At 41.1% G+C, this 18,481-nt stretch overlaps 1 pseudogene; it reads right to left on the bottom strand.

The window, feature by feature from the left end:
* Positions 1-2,794: 2,794 nt before the first annotated feature.
* Positions 2,795-4,418, bottom strand: LOC135714893 (heterogeneous nuclear ribonucleoprotein L-like; annotated as a pseudogene).
* Positions 4,419-18,481: the final 14,063 nt, after the last annotated feature.

The following is an 18,481-nucleotide window of genomic DNA, read 5'->3' as shown; positions in this document are numbered from 1 at the left end:
TCCTTCTGCGCTTCGCTTATTTACATATAATTAATTCGGTTCAATTTAAGAACCGATTCCCGCATTCGCCCAAACTCCGACAGACGGTGGTAGTAATTTCGGAACTTCCATCTGCAAGCGGAACACGGACAGATGAAGCAATCATTTTGCCGAGTCATAAGGACTTCGTCGACGACGACAAGAGGCGGACATCAAACGGCACGTTTTCACCCCCAACTTACCTCGCCACACACAGACTCGAGACCGAGGCGTTTGATGGATCGTGTTGAACTTCGAGAACTGCCCTCGGCTACTGTAATTTCCAGTTGCCTTTTGTCTTTTGCCTGCCCCACTCTCCTGCTTCCGCCAGAGGCTTTCCAGCATGTCAATGGTATCCGATTACAGCGAAAACATAATTTACCTTTTCTCGCAATCGAACACAAAACTCACCAAAATGAAATCATAATTATTGCCACCAACCCTTCATTTCAATGCGCTGGTTTTCTCGGTGGTGTGTCTTGATTATGACACTGATTGTCTCGATTTGTTCTTTCGGTCGGTGATGAATGAAAAGGGGTAAGGCATTTAGACTGGGTCAATTGTTGAAAGGAGTATCGCATAAATTACGCTCGCAATAGGCACTCTTTTGCGACACGTCCATCATGGTGGATGAAAAGGCGTAATTCCTGGAATCGTTCCTTTGCTGGAAACGTGTATACAGCCGATGATGTGATCATGAATAATTTTGATTAATCTCACCAGTGCGACCCTCCGATTCAAAGCATAATCCATTGCAATTGAAGAAACGTGAATCTGAAGCTGTCTGACACGGTGGGCTTGAGAACATTTGTTTTTTAATTGTAATGTTTATCTCTAGATTTATGATGAATACCCATTCGGTAAACGATGAACATCTTGGGTGATTTTGTAAAACTTTAAATATTCTTATGTAATATTTCAATTATTAACAGGCTGGAAGCAAGGTAGCAATTGCTCATTTCGCATAAAACATATATTTTGGAATTTTGATATTATTATGAGTAACTAACAAGTGGTCATACCATCTTATGACTGAATAATTCCAGAAAACATATCTGTCATTTGGAAATTTATAGAATTCTGAAACTACTGCTTAAGATTAAGGAAAATACAACCAAACAAAAGAAAAATGCTTACTGTAATTAAAATGTATAAACACACTCCATCAGCCCCACCGTGACACGAAGGTCACAGCCAACTGATGTACCGAACTCTTCTCCTTCACTAGGCCAAGAGACCTTTCATCCTGGCTGTTGTTAGCCCTATGCTGCCTGCATGAGAAGAAATTAAAACCAACAACCCATTCATTTGCAACCAGTAGGTACCTACAAAGAGAGAGAGAGAGAGAGAGAGAGAGAGAGAGGGAGTGAGCAAAAGAGGGAAGCTCATTGCACAGACGATGATGATGGCGCGTGCTGGGTTTTTATGAGCAAAGGCAAAAAAGGGCCACCGTGCTGGAATTTTGATGAGCAGCAGACTTGGCGAGTCGGCACAGAGTTCAAGTTGACCCTTTCCTCTCTCGCACACCCAAACACACACATACACACACACACACAGATGGCACCCAACAAAGGCCCCCGGAAGGCAAACGGGCGTGAAAATGAGTTAACAAATGTATCGCTTTATCTTGATCCTATTAGTTTATTGCGTGGATGTTCTCGTTACGTTTGTTTCACAGCGCTTCATGGGCATCATCGTGTGTGGTGTGGGGGAGGGGAGTGATTTGCACTGTTCTAGGGATATTTATGATGACTGCGCTTGACTTTTCCTGTGGGAGGATGGTCGACGTGTGTATGGCACATTGTTACGCATTCGTACTACCGGAGGACGCTGATGACACATGTGCATGGGAGGGCCGATATGGACTCATTATTGGACGGATGGATTCGAGTTCCCATGTACCGACGTACTCACTTGTCTGGCAGTATGATTGGTATTGCATGAGGGGATTTATGATTTATGTAGATGATTGGGATAATGATGGACAGACTCGTGCGAAAATTGTGGCATTGAATCGTTGGGTGGTTAATGAGTTTTATGCTAATGACGACACACTGAACGGGAAAATTTGGTAGTTCTGTTGGTCGAATACAAAAATTCTCGCTTGTTTTCATTCTCGTCTTATTATTGTTCAGCTCATGGGAATATGTTCCATTCAAAAGTAGTAAATACCAGATTTATAAATGTACATGTTTACTGCACATATTTCACCACTAAATAAAATGGGGGAAACTTATGTCGCGAAATTTTTCCCCGATAAATTTTCATGATATTTACCACCTCTGAGATTTTTCCCTGAATTCTTCTACTCATGGCTTTAAACCTTTAGCATGTCTAAACAAACCTGTAGAAGGAGTCAACTTAAAGTTATGTTTCATAGAGCATTATTTACGAATTTTCCTTATAAATGAAATACGCGTATCTGTCAAGGATAAACAAATAAGGTAGTGGGATTAAATGAAAATTATTAATCCTTCTCTCTCTCTTTTTAGAACATTACCAAGGGGTTGGTTACTCCGCACAGTGTGCCAAAAACAAGCTTGGGCACACCTGGGCACATTCATTGGCACTGTTTGGCACCAATGGTTACAATTTTCCTGATCTTTAAAGTTACTGGCAACACTGAACTTTTTCTGCGCCTGCGTAGTGTGCATGTGTCAAAATTTGTTATTGATGTTGCCACACTATTATCATTTTTTTTTTCAAAACGCAACCGTGAACCTCCCCCAAGTCTCGTCGTTGCTGTTGCTTTCCTTCTAAGGACATGAGCTCCATTTTATATTGGTTCATCGTGTTTGAGACAGTTGCCCGTCATCGAAATGGGCGTCTCACCACCGGACGCTACTACCACGGTGGAGGATGTCACGGCCGCTGCCGACATTGGGTTGCCAGGTGCCGGTGCTATGCCCATGCCCATGTTTTAGATTTTCTCGTTGCTCCACGCATCATTCATCGTCTTGGACGGGGAGAAGCACAGCTTCATAATGAACGGAAATTTTGTGCCTTTGTGATCGATCGCACTGTGGTTGCACTTCATGATGGCGTTCACCGCCAGGGCTATGCTCGGAAACTCGACCAATCCGGAGCAGGAACGTTCCGATTTCAGCGGGAACATTCGCACTTGTGACGGTTGGCAGTCCTTGGTGGTGAATGCAGTCAACAGCAGATCCTCGGACAAAGCGGGTGGGGTATTGAAGAAGTGGAGAGTCTTGCTCGGGAAAGGAAGCAATTGTTCTTGAAGGCGCTGTAGTCCTTGAATCTGATCGAATTGTCCAGCAGGGTGTATAGGTTGGTGGACTCTGACAAGTAGTTCTGCTTGGAAAATGCAATCTGAATTTTGGTACCATCATTTCCGATTGGAATGTTGTTCAAGTGCTGGATGCTGAGTTCGACTGCGAATGAAGTTGGCTGGTGCGTTTCGGATCTGCGGTGCGTCCTTCATCAGTCCGACGTGTGTTCCGGCCGGTGTTGGTTTCCAGTTTTCCGACGGATGAAACTCGGGCGGTGAAAAATTCGGTGCAAATCCATTTCCTCCGCCGGCTCCCAGAAGGGCTGGTAATGATTGACGGTCGTTGTACGGAGTGGGCCTTCTGCCGAAGATGATAGGATCGTGTCGAGATGGGAAATCACAGGTGGGCAGGAACTCACGGTCTCCCAGTGTTGGTGAGTTCTTTGCCGTTAATGTTCACGAAAAGTTCACTATTTTGCCATACAGAAATTCAAAACTAAAATTTTTATCTGCGGATTTGGACAGTTTTTGACCTGTTTCGGACGACCGGAAGGTGTATGCTGGTCACAAATTCCGTGACAAACTGATTTTCTACGCAATTAATCAATCTTTGATGTGAATTTCGCTAATAAACACGAGGAGCATTTCTTATAGCAAACTTGCCATAACAAAATGGGCATGGTTCATTTTAGTAAACAAACTAACACATCTTCCGACTGTGGCACCTCTCTTACTCGCCTAGGGATCGTGTAGCAACGGGGCTCGTCCGTTGCAGGCATTCTTGGAGACGGCTGCTTCCAATGTGTAGTTCCAACTGGAGTCCGTGTCGTTTCAGTAAACATTGAGTTTTTCTGGCTTAGCATAGTCGATCTTCGCGGGCCCCTCTTGGCGGATTCAATGCTGTCAAACTCAACCATAACTGAGCGTTGGGTCAGCAGATGGTGTGTAGAATGTCCCCTGTAATAGGATAGACTGGATTGATGATGGTGAACAGGATATGGTTGGGCCGGGTTGCTACCTCGTACTTTCGCCGAGGCTCATCTTTGACGTTGATGTTGTTGTTGATGTTCCGGCTATTGAGCGAAACCGTCTCGATTGTCTCCTCGCTAGTAAAGAGGCGCTTGTTGGCCTGGCCTCCACCGGCAAAGTTTCCGTTGAACGCCATGATCATGAAATTGAGCACACACACAAATCAAGCAAAATTGAGGGAAGGGTTGAGAAAATGTCGCGACACCTCACATTGCTTTACTTATCACTCAGGACAGCCTGCCGTAATAAACGATGTTGAAAACCAGGCACTTTTTTTCACTCAACGTAGACTCGTACTAGGTGAAACTCCACACGCAAGGTATCTCGGAACGGAAATGTTGTTCCTACTCCCGGGTCATCTCAGGTTTCGAAAAACCGGGTTGTCAAACATTCACATATTCACAAGCAAACAAAAGTCAGTTCAATTACTTCTCGGCACTGCCGGAACAGCTGCAGCACACTGAGAAAAAAATTGGTGCAAAATAAATGTGTAGAGCAACCACCCATTGGACATTACTGATTTTCATAATATTGTTTAAGTTCAAAGAACTAGCCCAAAGTTTGTAGCAGTTCCCTAAAATTATCGGAATCTCGGATGATTGCAAAATATCCCTAAACCTCTCAGTTTGTTTTTCTGAAGTTTGCAATGCTTTGCTTAAGTTCGAAAATCTTCACTGAAGTTCTCAGAACGTCTTTTAAGTTTTCAAAACTTCCCTAAAGTTCACTGCAGTTCCCTGAAGTCGCAGAACTTTCCTAAAACTTTCCTTAGAACAAATATGGGAACTGCTTTGAAGCTGCCGGAAACTCTATAGTCCCTCAAGATAAGGGCTATCTAAACTAACTTGAAAAAAGAGTATTTGTTAACCTCCTTTGAGTTTGAGGAGTTTCACATTGGTTCATCAGCGGTAGTTCAGCTTCTTAGTGACAGCTCAAAATTCAACCTCGAACATTCCTGTAGTATCGATATTATCGATCAAACGATTTTCGATCAGAAAATCTTGATGGTTGCAAAAATTTAATTTCGATCTCGCCGTTAAGTAAAAAAAATCTCTCCAAATTAAATCCAAGCTATTTGTCTGCGCTAAGGATTTTATGTGTGGCAAATGCCACTTTCTCCACATGCTGAATATGGTGCTGCTTGCACTGGAACCTTAACTCGAAATCGTGACGACCGCATTGTCGTAGGTCCTCGTTAGCATTCAACTCCATGACAATGCGAATTGCCTTATCGTTGCTGCGGACATGCTCCTGTCCTTCCTTGATTACGTTCGATGTAATAGTCCTGACTGTATTCTGTGATTAGGGTTGTCAGTACCGGACCTTTTTTGCGAGTACCGGTAATACCTCTAAATTACCGGTACCAAGGGATTTAAAGAAAATAAATAGATATCGATCGATAAAAAAATAATAAAAATAAATTATTTAAAGGAGTCCTTTCTGGTGTAGTGCTTTGCATCTATTTCTCTCACGGTTGAGGTCACCTCTTTAAATATTTTTCCCTTACATGTCACGAACAACTCAAAACTGTTAAAGCGACTATGAAAAGAAAATATTTATTTATGAAACCTCCTGTCTATCCTAATTTTTATTCTGATTATTCCTGATCAAAATATGTGAAGTAAATTCAACCTATCTTCTCACATATGGGAACGACTTTTAGTTACGTAATTTTCAAACAACTAAAAAGTAATATTTTTGCAAAGTTTTCATAAATCCGGGTAAAGTTAATAAGAAAAAAGTTAAATCCAGAGAAATTGTTTTTAACTGCTATGATTTTCTTTCGAAAAATTTAATTGTTATAAGACTATCGAAAACATAGCCATCTTCTTCATCCATGTTTGATGATGATTTATTTTCCACATCATCGTCCTTGTTTCTAGTATTCAATTGCTTGAGTGTTTTATCAGTTGACAGCTCACAGCACAGAAAAGGATCGTTATATCCAGAAAGTGAGGCTAAGTGTAGAAATAACGCGTTTACCAGCAGCTTGTAGTTTTTAAGATTGGCAATTGATCTAAATGCTTATGGAAATCATATCCCTTACTATTTAACATTTTTAATTCACAGATTCTTTTGCACTTTCACTTCTGTTCTAATCAGCTTGTTGATTCACGACGTTTTATAAAATATTTCAAACTTGTTAATTCGAGACGTTTTATAAAGTCAATGCTACTAAAAATGCTTCAAAAATATATTTAGCATCAAAAATGGAAATAAGCTTTAGCACTTTTTAAATGACCAGTACCGAAAATACCGGTATTTTCGTACACCAGTACCGGTATTTTGGCACCGAAATACCATCCGGTATTACCGGTAAAACCGGTACTGGTACTACTAGTATTACAACCCTATGTGTGATGATGTGAGATGATCGCTGCTTCACGTCAGGCTTGGTTGTACCCGCGTAGCCCAGTCCCTTATTAAGGTGTGTCAATTTCTCGTCCGTGAATACGATCGTCGAGCGGTTGACAACCAAACCATCAATGGAGTGAACCCTCGGTGTCGTGGTGATGCACTGAAAATAAAATTTCGTTTGCACAACAAAATCACTCGTTCGTTCTACGAATTTATTCGTTGTTTTCTGCAACGACATTGATTTGTACATTGTATGAAGCTAGTTTCGTTAGAACTGTCACACTCGCTATCGCTACACCCAACCAGCGGGCCACAAGTGTTAGTTGTGGAAACCGAAAAATGTGGACTGTGTTAGTGAGGTAAAAATAATTTCATCTTTGGAAGGAATAAACATGACAAAAAATTTAAAAATATCTGTGCTACGAGAAATGATATGGCTAGAGGCAAATATGAAGCACTCATGGAACGGTAGTTCGATTTCATTTGCTTTTTCTGCTGGTTGCATGTATGGGAAATGCAGGTAATGTCGGCCTAAGTGTCCCTAATTTGGGCCCATACATAAATTTAGCAAACGACTAAATTTTCAATAGCAACCAAAAATATCCATTAGTAACGTCCCAATAACGCGTTCATCTAGATAAAATTGATAAATAGCAGATTTTTAGCGATGGGCCCAATCTTAGATCCATAGGGCAACTTTAGAGACATTTCCCATATTTATTTTCTCTGACGTTAAACCACCACAACCAGCAATTTGATTTATTGTGGTAGCTTGCAAACCGACAATAATTTAAGAAAAAAAAGTATTCCATCTCCAACACACAATCAGCACTTTAGGAGCCAAGAAGCGCAGTTGTTGGTTTGATTTTACGAAGTTGAATTGGTATATTATACGAATATGACGTAATATCAGCATTGCACAAGATGACAGTCAAAACGAATGCTTCGTACCATTTATGAAAGATGTGTTTTATGTACGATATTCAGTTTTACGAAACGGTCTTCAGAGAAATAACGAAAATACACTTTTAGTGTGGAGGGTGGGGTCTACTGGTTCGCTTGGCGTGTCATCCGTGTCCGTTAAGTTTTGTGTCGTAGTCTGTTCAGTTTCCTATCCGATAAACACTCCTCTGCTACTTTGACCCTAGACAGGAACTCCTAGAATTTCACAGGACAAGTATTGATCAACTTTAAATGCAGAGAGTAGCATCAAAAGTCTTCATTTTCAGTTTTTTTTATATAGAGTCGTCTGATGCTATGTTAGATGAACTCTGCTTCCTTCCTTTAGAATTTATTAATGAATTTTTTTCTCTTTATTAAAAACATTTTAACCAACCGATACTGCAATCACCCCGTAAATCTGATACTCTTTAAAAAAATTAGCTGAAAATCGAGACATAATAACATTCCCTTGATCAAGGCAACCGCTGAGTTTTGAACTCAACGTTTATTTTTGTTCTTTCGTGGATTGTAGAGTCGATGTATAATGAGTCACGCCAAGAGAGACGTCAGGGGCATGAAGTAGTTCAAGCATAACTTTTCAAAAGGACGTATATAACATTGGATAGGAAATTAGAAACATTGGATAGCAATGTCTATAAGAGATTATTAAATGCTATTTAAAAGTTAATGCTATTTTTTTAAATCGGTTTGTGCTATTAGTTGGATAAAGGATTGCGTTTAAGAGAATTGTGAAAAATTTCGAGTTTTGCAAACACGGACAATACTTTTGATAAAACAAAATCATACACCTTTTACTTGTGTACTACTCACATACACCCTGATTGATTCGTCGGTATCACACCTTGATTGTTACATAGGTACACCCTGCATGATTCGTCTATTTGACAGAAGGGTTTTCACATACGTCAAATCAGATACACCAGTTTTTGTTTTGCAGTGAAGATACGTCGGCAGCTCGAAAAGCATTGAATCGGTTGGTTGATTTATTTACATAACTACCCAGAGTTGTGAAATAATCGATGTTAAAAGCGGAGATGAGAGGGTCACCTGTCTGCTGTCAGATGTTATACGTTTTGCGTTTTTCGTATTAAGAAAGCGATGGTCAGATTGGTATGTGAAGTTTAATATTAGAGTCAAGAGTAAAGTGCAATTTTATTAGAATACTTTTGAAATAATAAACATGTTGCTCCCGGAAATACAAAAACAAACATACAAACTTGACGCATTTGCTGATTGATAGTGGTTGCTTTGTTTTTTCACATACGACGCTTCACTGTGAGCGTATCTGTAGTTTTTGTGTTATCATCTAATTTTAATAGTTAAGTCATGTTGACAATAAAAGGGTGTATCAACATCATTTTAAAAACAATGAAAGAAAGTTACATAGAGCGTTCATTAAATATATTTTCCATAATGTATTAGAATTTCAAACCTTGTTTTTCATTAACTCGTAGGAAAAGCATGTATTTTATATTCGGTTAGATGCAAAATATCGATTTGTTTATTTTTGCGACTTGCGTCCTTTTGAAAAGTTATGCTTGAGTTCGCCTCCTCGTGGTGCGCCCTGGAAACGTTAATTATCGAACCCAGGGGAGAGATATTGCGGCTAAACGAACTACAGCAGAGTAAGGACTCTGGAGCCCCATCCAGCTCGTCCCAGGAGGTCGATAAGCCCTGCACAAACCCTCGTTGTGCAAAGGCAGGAGTGACACCGGGTTCTTAGAGTGCTAAGCACACGCAGCTGGTAAGCGGTCACATCTGTCCTGTGCTGCCGTGGACAGTTGGCTGGCTATCACGTGTGCTCTAGAACTCAGGCGAACAATTAACAGCGAACAATAAGAGAAAGGCCCTGCACAGCTGCTCACTGTGCAGTAGCGAGTGTCACGTCCGTGCCACACCACCAGTGTGATGCGCCATAGCGCAACTGGTCCCCTCCCATGACGCAATGCTTTCGGGCCCGGGGAGGGCAAGGGCCAAGAGCACAGGGTAAAGTTTAGTGGGTCGGGAGCGCTACTTCTCCCATCCCCACACCCTGAGTTATCTTCTCAGGTGTCTGGGAGCAGATTCCCCCTGTCGAAAAAAAAAAAGTGGAGCCAAGTCTACCTATTGAACTGTCAAACTGGCTTCCTATCGTACAAAGTAAACAAACATTACGATGCTATGAAAGGTCCTCGAAAGGTATTGCAATAAAATATAAAATATAATCGAAGAAATGATCATAAACACGCAGAGAGCATTAAATTGACATGGGATACGTTTGATAATGATCAGAAATGAGAATTTCTACTATTTTTTGTTAAGATTATTTGACAAAGTCCCTGCTCTAATGATTTACTACAACCGCTATCATTTGAAGTTGATGTAGAAGTCCTCTGTTGCCAAGTGAAAAGAAAGGGAATCTTTCGAAAACCGTGATGCGATTTCAACTGTTTTTCGCTTGGTGTGACTCATTATACACCGACTCTAGTGGATTGATGTTCATTATTGCCTGTGTTGCTGTCAACATTAATATTCATACTCATCTTGGTGGGGATGATTTTGAGTAAAAAATGAAAAATATTGTTTTCATTTCACAAATAAACGTTTTAGAACGTTTTGCGATGCGTTTCACACTCAAGTCGATGGAAAATTATTGCTTCTTGCAGAATAATATCTAGGTTTTCTAGCAATCAAGCGGTTTTCTTTAACAACGAATTTGGATATGTTTTCCTTAAGCAAGGTATTTCTCCAAAACTTCACGTGTCATTTGCTCTGGCCAAACAATGCGCCGTTATTTTCGCTTCCAGTTTACTCAATCCGTATGGAAAATAAGGATTTCATTAGGCGCTATCGTTCGTTTGAAAAAGCAAAAATCGCGTGAAATCTTGTGCAAATACCTTGGCAAATACCCTTTTGAGAAAACCGAAAGGCCTCACGGAGTGTCAAATTGACTGAATGATACAATATTATGACTTTATCACGATCCGGTGTTCTCTAAATTACTGACTTCGGACAAGGCTTCGACCTTTCGGAGAAAATAAGAAATCTTCGGTACTTGCTTTTCATTTCTGTTGGTTGCTTTGACCATAGGTGGTGTCAGTAATGCAGCCTGCAGTTTTATGCTTTGTTTATATGTGCATTGACGATACGTAGGCATTAAAAAATTTTATGTGAATAATCAGTAATGAAACTTGAATTTTTCATGATTGACTTGCCTAATTTTAAAATTAATATAATACATTTTTAATTCCAGCATGTACGCGCTTGTTGAACATTTATCACGATTATTTTCCCGCGCAACAAATCAAATATCTATGTGGACGGAGAATAATTACTCTATATATTATAATGTTTGCATCAGTTGTCTTAGATTGACAGATAATCGAGCCAAAGAACCAACAACTTTGGCTTCAAGCAAAGTGTTGGTGGATGACGTTTCTGCCACCGGAGTGTATAAAACTTGTCCACTCAAGGCCCAAACGCAATGTGGACGGAAGCGGAACGGAAACGGAAAGTTTGACAGTTGTCACAAATGACATTAAGATGGCTAACCGAAGTCGATTTGGTTCCAACAAGTTTCCAATCCGACAAGTTGGCTTACTCAGATCGGGCTTTTCCGCTGCCGTTGCCGTTCCGCTTCCGCTGTCATTGCGCTTGGGCCTTCACGGTCATCTTGAAAAACGTCATAATCCAAGTAACAATTTTGGTTTTATGAAAGATCTGTAGACAAGGGCGTAGCCAGGTTTCGAGCTAGGGAGGGACGAAAAAAAATTGCTACGGAAAATTTGTCCGAATTCCATTTTACCGAAAGCTTTTGTGTTGCTGAGTTTAGGGGGAGGCCTCTGGCTACACCTATGTCTGTAGACCATGATTTAAACTTGTAAAATACTTTAAATCCTCGATAAAACTTGCAAATGATGCAAATTTCCAACATTTTGCACAGCAGGGTATGGAAGATAAGTTTTAAAACGTTTATATTTTTCGAATTAAGTACTTCTAATTAATTGGATTGTCACTGTGTGTATTCCGAAGAAGATCGTGACCGCGATTTCTTTGCATTCATTCCTGAAATTTCTAAAAACATCTCTGTCAACCAACTTTCTCAACATGAAGTCCTCAATGCACTAAAAAACTTAAACGCGTCGAAAGGGTCTGGACCTGATGGCATCGCACCCATATTTTTGAAAAACCTTTCTGAAGAACTAGCATTTCCTCTAGAGCGTCTTTTCAACATGTCTCTGAAAAATGGAAAATTCCCTGAAATTTGGAAATCATCTTATTTGGTACCTATTTTCAAATCAGGTGCAAAATCAGACATTCGAAATTATCGTGGAATTGCTTTTATTTCTTGCATTCCAAAACTTTTTGAATCAATCGTAAACGGCAATATTTTTCAGCAGGTGAAAAATCTAATTACAAGTAAACAGCACGGCTTTTTTAAAGGTCGCTCAACTACCTCTAATCTTCTAGAATATGTATCTTTCATTATTAAAGCGTTGGACAGTGGCAAGCACGTTGAAGCGCTATACACCGACTTCAGTAAAGCATTTGACCGCATCGACATACAATTATTAATCCTCAAATTGCAGAAAATAGGAATGGAGCCTGGACTTTTGAATTGGCTTCAATCATACCTAACACATCGTAAACAAATAGTTCGCTTTCAAAATAAACTTTCAGAACCAATTTCAGTCACCTCTGGGGTACCCCAGGGTTCTCATTTAGGCCCACTTTTAGGCCCACTTCTTTTTATTTTGTACATAAACGACATTTCCTACATACTTAAAAAAAAGCTTGTATATGCAGACGACATGAAGCTCTTTATGGAAATAAGTAATTCTAGCGATGCAGAAGAATTCCAGAATGAAATCAATATATTCCACACCTGGTGTAGTAAAAGTCTACTTCAACTGAACGTAAAAAAAATGTACTGCAATAGCTTTTAGCAGAAAAATTGAAACACCGCATATTGAAATATCATTAGGCAACCAAATAGTAGAAAAAAGCAAAATTGTAAGAGATCTAGGTGTAATCCTAGACTCCAAACTAACTTTTATAGAACATTATAATACTATCATTAGTAAAGCAAACAGAATGCTAGGCTTCATCAAAAGGTTCAGTCATAATTTCGAAGACCCATACACTATTAAGCTTTTATATACCACATATGTAAGGCCAATTCTGGAATACTGCCACCTAGTATGGAATCCATACATTTTCATACACGAAGAACGCATAGAATCTGTCCAAAAACAATTCCTTTTATATGCTTTACGTAAATTGAATTGGACTGCATTTCCATTACCATCTTATGAAGCGCGCTGCGTGCTCATCAATATACAAACACTTAAGGAGCGCCGCCAATTTGCAATGCTTTTCTTCATCAACGACATTATTTCAATGCGCATAGATTCGGCTGAAACTCTCGCACAATTAAATTTTTACACACCTTGTCGATATCTTAGAACACGGAATTTATTTTCAGAAACATCGTACAGAACAAACTATGCAAAAAATAGCCCAATCAATCAAATGATGCGCCTATATAATTTGGATTGCGGAACTATTGACATCACTATGTCCAAGCAGCAAATAAAAACTAAGCTAAAACAGAATAGAATTAATACATAGTATGTAAGTAAACATTGTAATAATCATTGTATGTAGTCTACACTGGCTTGACGAAATGGAAATAAAACTGTGTGTATTCAATTTTCACACTACCATTCTCTAGCGGAACTATCAACCTACCCTCTTCAGAACTTTCTCTAGCTAATAAATTATCACACTGAAGCTTCATGTTGATATTAGATAGCATTTCCAGCCATCTTTGAATTAATTGTTTAATGTATCACTCAAGTATCCTGAGTACTTGAAGTGGGTCAGAGGACCTTCGTATAAGACTTCTATCCTGATGAGTGACTGCTTAAATGTTGATTTTCTTGTTGAGGCTCCACCGCCACTAAGATCTAAAAAAAAAAATTTTAGTCACTAATCTCGAAAAAGAACCAAGTTTTTAAAACCCTAAAAATCCACCAGAATTTTGATCATTTTCATAAATCCCAAAATATTCAAGATTGTTTTCCTCCGTATACTTGAAAAAAGGATTCCTAATACAATTTCTGATGATACCGTTTTGTGTTCTTAATACAGCTCAGTATTCTAGAATCAGTTGTGTTGCCACCAAGCAGATTTTAATGAATCTTCACTCGCACCATGCTAACAACAGTATAACTACACACATTTCACATTAAAATTCAAAATTTGTGTTATGATGCGATGATTTCGGGGGTTTAAGTGTCACCTCTAAATTCTGCGCACTTGGTGTGGTCCGCACCCCTGCACCTTTAGTAGACGCCAATGTAAACTCAATTCTGCTTTTACGCGATATTTTCGCCTCTATCTCGGATCATGTGATCTCTACCAACCAGTTTATTTTACACTGATTTTTTTTTATAGAAAAGCCTTTTAAGATATCTTAATACAAGTTTAAAATTAAGTAACTTAAAGTTATTTAATGCAAATTAAATTTTAATGGAATGTTCAAATGTTAGTTTAAACATTTTTCAGCAGATAATAATGTATCAGCAGTCATCAAAAATCGGCACCGCCCAACAGCAGTTGTCACCACATAATATTACCCACGTAAGCCGTACTCACTGGACCAAATCCAAAGCAACGCATTTACAACTCCGTCCCCGGCAAATGTTTCCTCAAACATTATTATTACAGGGAGTCTAATTTCAGCCTTCTTATCTGCCTTCGGCCAGTAGCTCTGTGGTTCAACGGCTACTTGCGGTGGGAGGTTGGTTTTAACTTCTTGATAATTACGAGTCATTTCCCCTTGGGTGTATGCAAGCGAAGAAGAAGAAAAATCTTCTGCCCAAAACAGGCAGAAAAACTTCTGCAAGTAGCAGCTATGGGGAGAAAAAAATCCACCAAACCTACCTGTGAGGGATCATACACTAAATATCTTGGCAGTCTCGGGGCAGCGCAGACGAAAATGAGAAGGCAAAAAAGCCAGAGACCTAAACAAAAACAAATTACTTACCGCACTTGGCGTGATGAATAATTATACACCATAAAGCGACGTCAACGCAGAAGTGACTCGACTTCTTCCAGAGTTGAGGAGGAAAACTGGGAAGGAAACTGATAAAACCGAGAGAGGATCTTTGCTCAATTTCAAATCCTTCGAGGTGAATTAACTTGTCTTAGGACTGATTTAAAGTTTTTTTTTCTTTCTTCCGTTGGATCAAATTGGATGGAAATCATTAAAAATCATAGCTAAAGTAAATCATCGCTGTCTAATTCCCACAATTTCACACTTTTATTCCCCATAACGTTCTCCGCTGGGCTAATAACAGCAGGGTGTTTATTTGCCTAGATCTGTTGCTTCCGATACGCTTAATTTTAATTGTTTCGCTGTGTGCTTCCTCCTCCACGGCCTCTCCATCCAAGAGTGGACTCACCGAGCATGCCTTGCCCTCTCATTATTATTCGCTGCCCTATCTTGCTCGTTTTCGACTTTTGCACACTGATTTTGTCGAGTGACTTGACTACTCCCAGCCTGCTTGGTGTTTACGAGGAGGGGATTATCGTTGACCGTGCGATGCTCATCCGTGGCCCTTCATGCTGCAGTCTGCCTGCCTGCCTGCGCTCATTTACTCGAGAGAAGGACGATGAATGAAGTGCAACAATGCAGTTCATCACTCATTTGAATTTTCCCTGCCCTTCCGTACATTAGGGTGCTTCGAAAGCTTCTCCAATGTACACAAGACGCCAAGTTTCGAGGTCAACCCTAGCGCGGAATAGTGTGACCATTGTTGCACAAAACGGAGGAAACAAAAAGAGCAACGCAATCCGACCAGAACAAAGCAGATGACTTTCCTCTGCCTTCCGAAGAGGTACCTACGTATGACTTTCGCATTGTGTTTGTTTAACTTTACGGCTAATGGCTATCCAATTACCGGGAACACCTTCTTTCTTGCACTCTCTCTCTCGCTATCTCCCGACTGTGTCCGGTGGTCATTCATTCCGGAAGCCGTAGACGCGTCACATAAACAACTGGTCGGATAGGAAGAGCCTTTGCGCCATTGACTGCTGTTTTCATCGAAGCTCTGGTGGCAAATGAATGGAAGAGGACGATTTAATTGATGGTTTGTCGAAAGTCAAGACGGAAGAACTTTTTTTCCGGGGTTGGTTTGCACGTCGGGTGTACAACCAAAAGTGAGCAACATCTTGCAAGCGAACAAAGCATGAAGGACTCGTTTTGTACGTGTTGCGGTAAGAACGTAATTATAATTTTAAATTTCTTCCTTTTTGTGGGAAAAGTGGTGGTGTAAGTCTTTTGTGAATGTGCGATTTTATGTTGTTATTGCAAATAAAATTATTTGTGATACAGTCTACTTTCACTTACTTGATCTCCATCTAACTAGATGTTTCCCTAACTCGATGGATATCCATATAACTTTGACAACCCAAGCAACAGATATGTTCTATTATAATAGCAGTTTAAATAACCTTTGTATAACTGGTTTTGGTTAAATATCAGTTTACTCAACATAATTTTATAAATTTGTGCTACTTGTGAAGTTTCCAACATCGACCTCAATCCTCAATAACTCAATATCCACCCTAATCGATGGCCCCATCAATAGCGATTTAGAGAGAATTAACTGTATTACAAATTAAATATTTTTGTGAGAATTACAGACAGACAGACAGACAGACAGACAGACAGACAGACAGACAGACAGACAGACAGACAGACAGACAGACAGACAGACAGACAGACAGACAGACAGACAGACAGACAGACAGACAGACAGACAGACAGACAGACAGACAGACAGACAGACAGACAGACAGACAGACAGACAGACAGACAGACAGACAGACAGACAGACAGACAGACAGACAGACAGACAGACAGACAGACAGACAGACAGACAGACAGACAGACAGACAGACAGACAGACAGACAGACAGACAGACAGACAGACAGACAGACAGACAGACAGACAGACAGACAGACAGACAGACAGACAGACAGACAGACAGACAGACAGACAGACAGACAGACAGACAGACAGACAGACAGACAGACAGACAGACAGACAGACAGACAGACAGACAGACAGACAGACAGACAGACAGACAGACAGACAGACAGACAGACAGACAGACAGACAGACAGACAGACAGACAGACAGACAGACAGACAGACAGACAGACAGACAGACAGACAGACAGACAGACAGACAGACAGACAGACAGACAGACAGACAGACAGACAGACAGACAGACAGACAGACAGACAGACAGACAGACAGACAGACAGACAGACAGACAGACAGACAGACAGACAGACAGACAGACAGACAGACAGACAGACAGACAGACAGACAGACAGACAGACAGACAGACAGACAGACAGACAGACAGACAGACAGACAGACAGACAGACAGACAGACAGACAGACAGACAGACAGACAGACAGACAGACAGACAGACAGACAGACAGACAGACAGACAGACAGACAGACAGACAGACAGACAGACAGACAGACAGACAGACAGACAGACAGACAGACAGACAGACAGACAGACAGACAGACAGACAGACAGACAGACAGACAGACAGACAGACAGGGCTACAAATGGTGAGTTGACAACCTAGCTCTGGTTCTCACAAGTTCCTACCGCACACCTCCCCGTGGTGGGATATTGCAGAGATCACCAGTGTCGAACCTGGGGGCCATTGCGAGTTCCAGCAGCAGCAGTAAGTCTCAAGAAGAGCAGCCAAGCGTTGAGCTAAGCCAGATATTCACACCGATATCCAACAGTAGCAAATCTCAAGAACTGCAGCTCGGGAGAACCAAAATGACGGAGGTCAGGAGGAAGATCGATGATCTCTATGGGTTCGTCAAGGATAAAAACAACGTACACAAAGAGATCAAGCAACTTGTGACCGGTATCAAATCCGGCATAACAGTGGCAGATCGGGAATGTCAAGAGTGGAGAAAAAGAGCCTAAAAAGGCCGAAAAGGCTCTGCTGGAGGCCAAGGAGAGCATAAGACTGGCTCAAGCACATGAGACGCCGAAGGGACCCACAAATCCACGTCCTGAAAAGCGAGATAGGGACACGCCAGGAGATGAGGAGGAGCCCAAAAAACGCAGGGACGACGAGGAAGGCATCAAGGAGATGGGAGAAAATGGTGCGTGGCGTAAAGTCGAGAACCAGAAGGAGAGGAAGAAAAAACAGAAGGAAGATGAAGTGAGGAAGAAGGAAGAGGAAGCGAGGAAGAAGGAAGAGAAGAAGAAGGAAGACAGTAAGAATAAGGAGAAGCCTAGGCCTCGTAGAGAGAGAAGCAAGGGTGACGCTCTGGTTGTTGAGGCGAAGAACAAAACGTCCTACGCAACACTCCTCCGGAAAGTGAGAGAGGATCCGGAGTTGAAACAACTAGGCGAGAACGTGGTGAACACCAGGCGAACCCAGAAAGGCGAGATGCTATTCGAGCTGAAAAGGGACCCTACGGTTAAGAGCGCAGCTTTTAAGGAGCTCGTCGAAAAATCTCTTGGCGAGACGGCGAACGTAAGAGCCTTATCCCAGGAGTCAGTGGTCGAGTGTAGGGATCTGGACGAGATCACAACAGAAGACGAGTTGAAAAGTGCGCTGAAGGTGCAATGCAACCTGGGAGACGTACCGATGGCAATTCGGTTGAGGAAGGCGTATGGTGGCACGCAGACGGCGTCGATACGACTTTCTTCGGACGCAGCTAACGAGCTGCTGAAGACTGGCCGAATCAAGGTTGGGTGGTCAGTGTGTCCGTTGAAAGCTATTCCTCGGGTATCTAAGAAAATGGAGAGATGCTACAAATGCATGGGCTTCGGTCACCAGGCGAGAA

Source organism: Ochlerotatus camptorhynchus, unplaced genomic scaffold, assembly GCF_037179485.1.
Source record: "Ochlerotatus camptorhynchus isolate MF236.1 unplaced genomic scaffold, CSIRO-AGI_Acam_v1.1 ptg000757l, whole genome shotgun sequence".
In the NCBI taxonomy this organism is placed as follows: Eukaryota; Metazoa; Arthropoda; class Insecta; order Diptera; family Culicidae; genus Ochlerotatus; species Ochlerotatus camptorhynchus.
The sequence above is the reverse complement of the archived record's forward strand: the minus strand, read 5'-3'. Positions and strand labels throughout refer to the sequence as shown.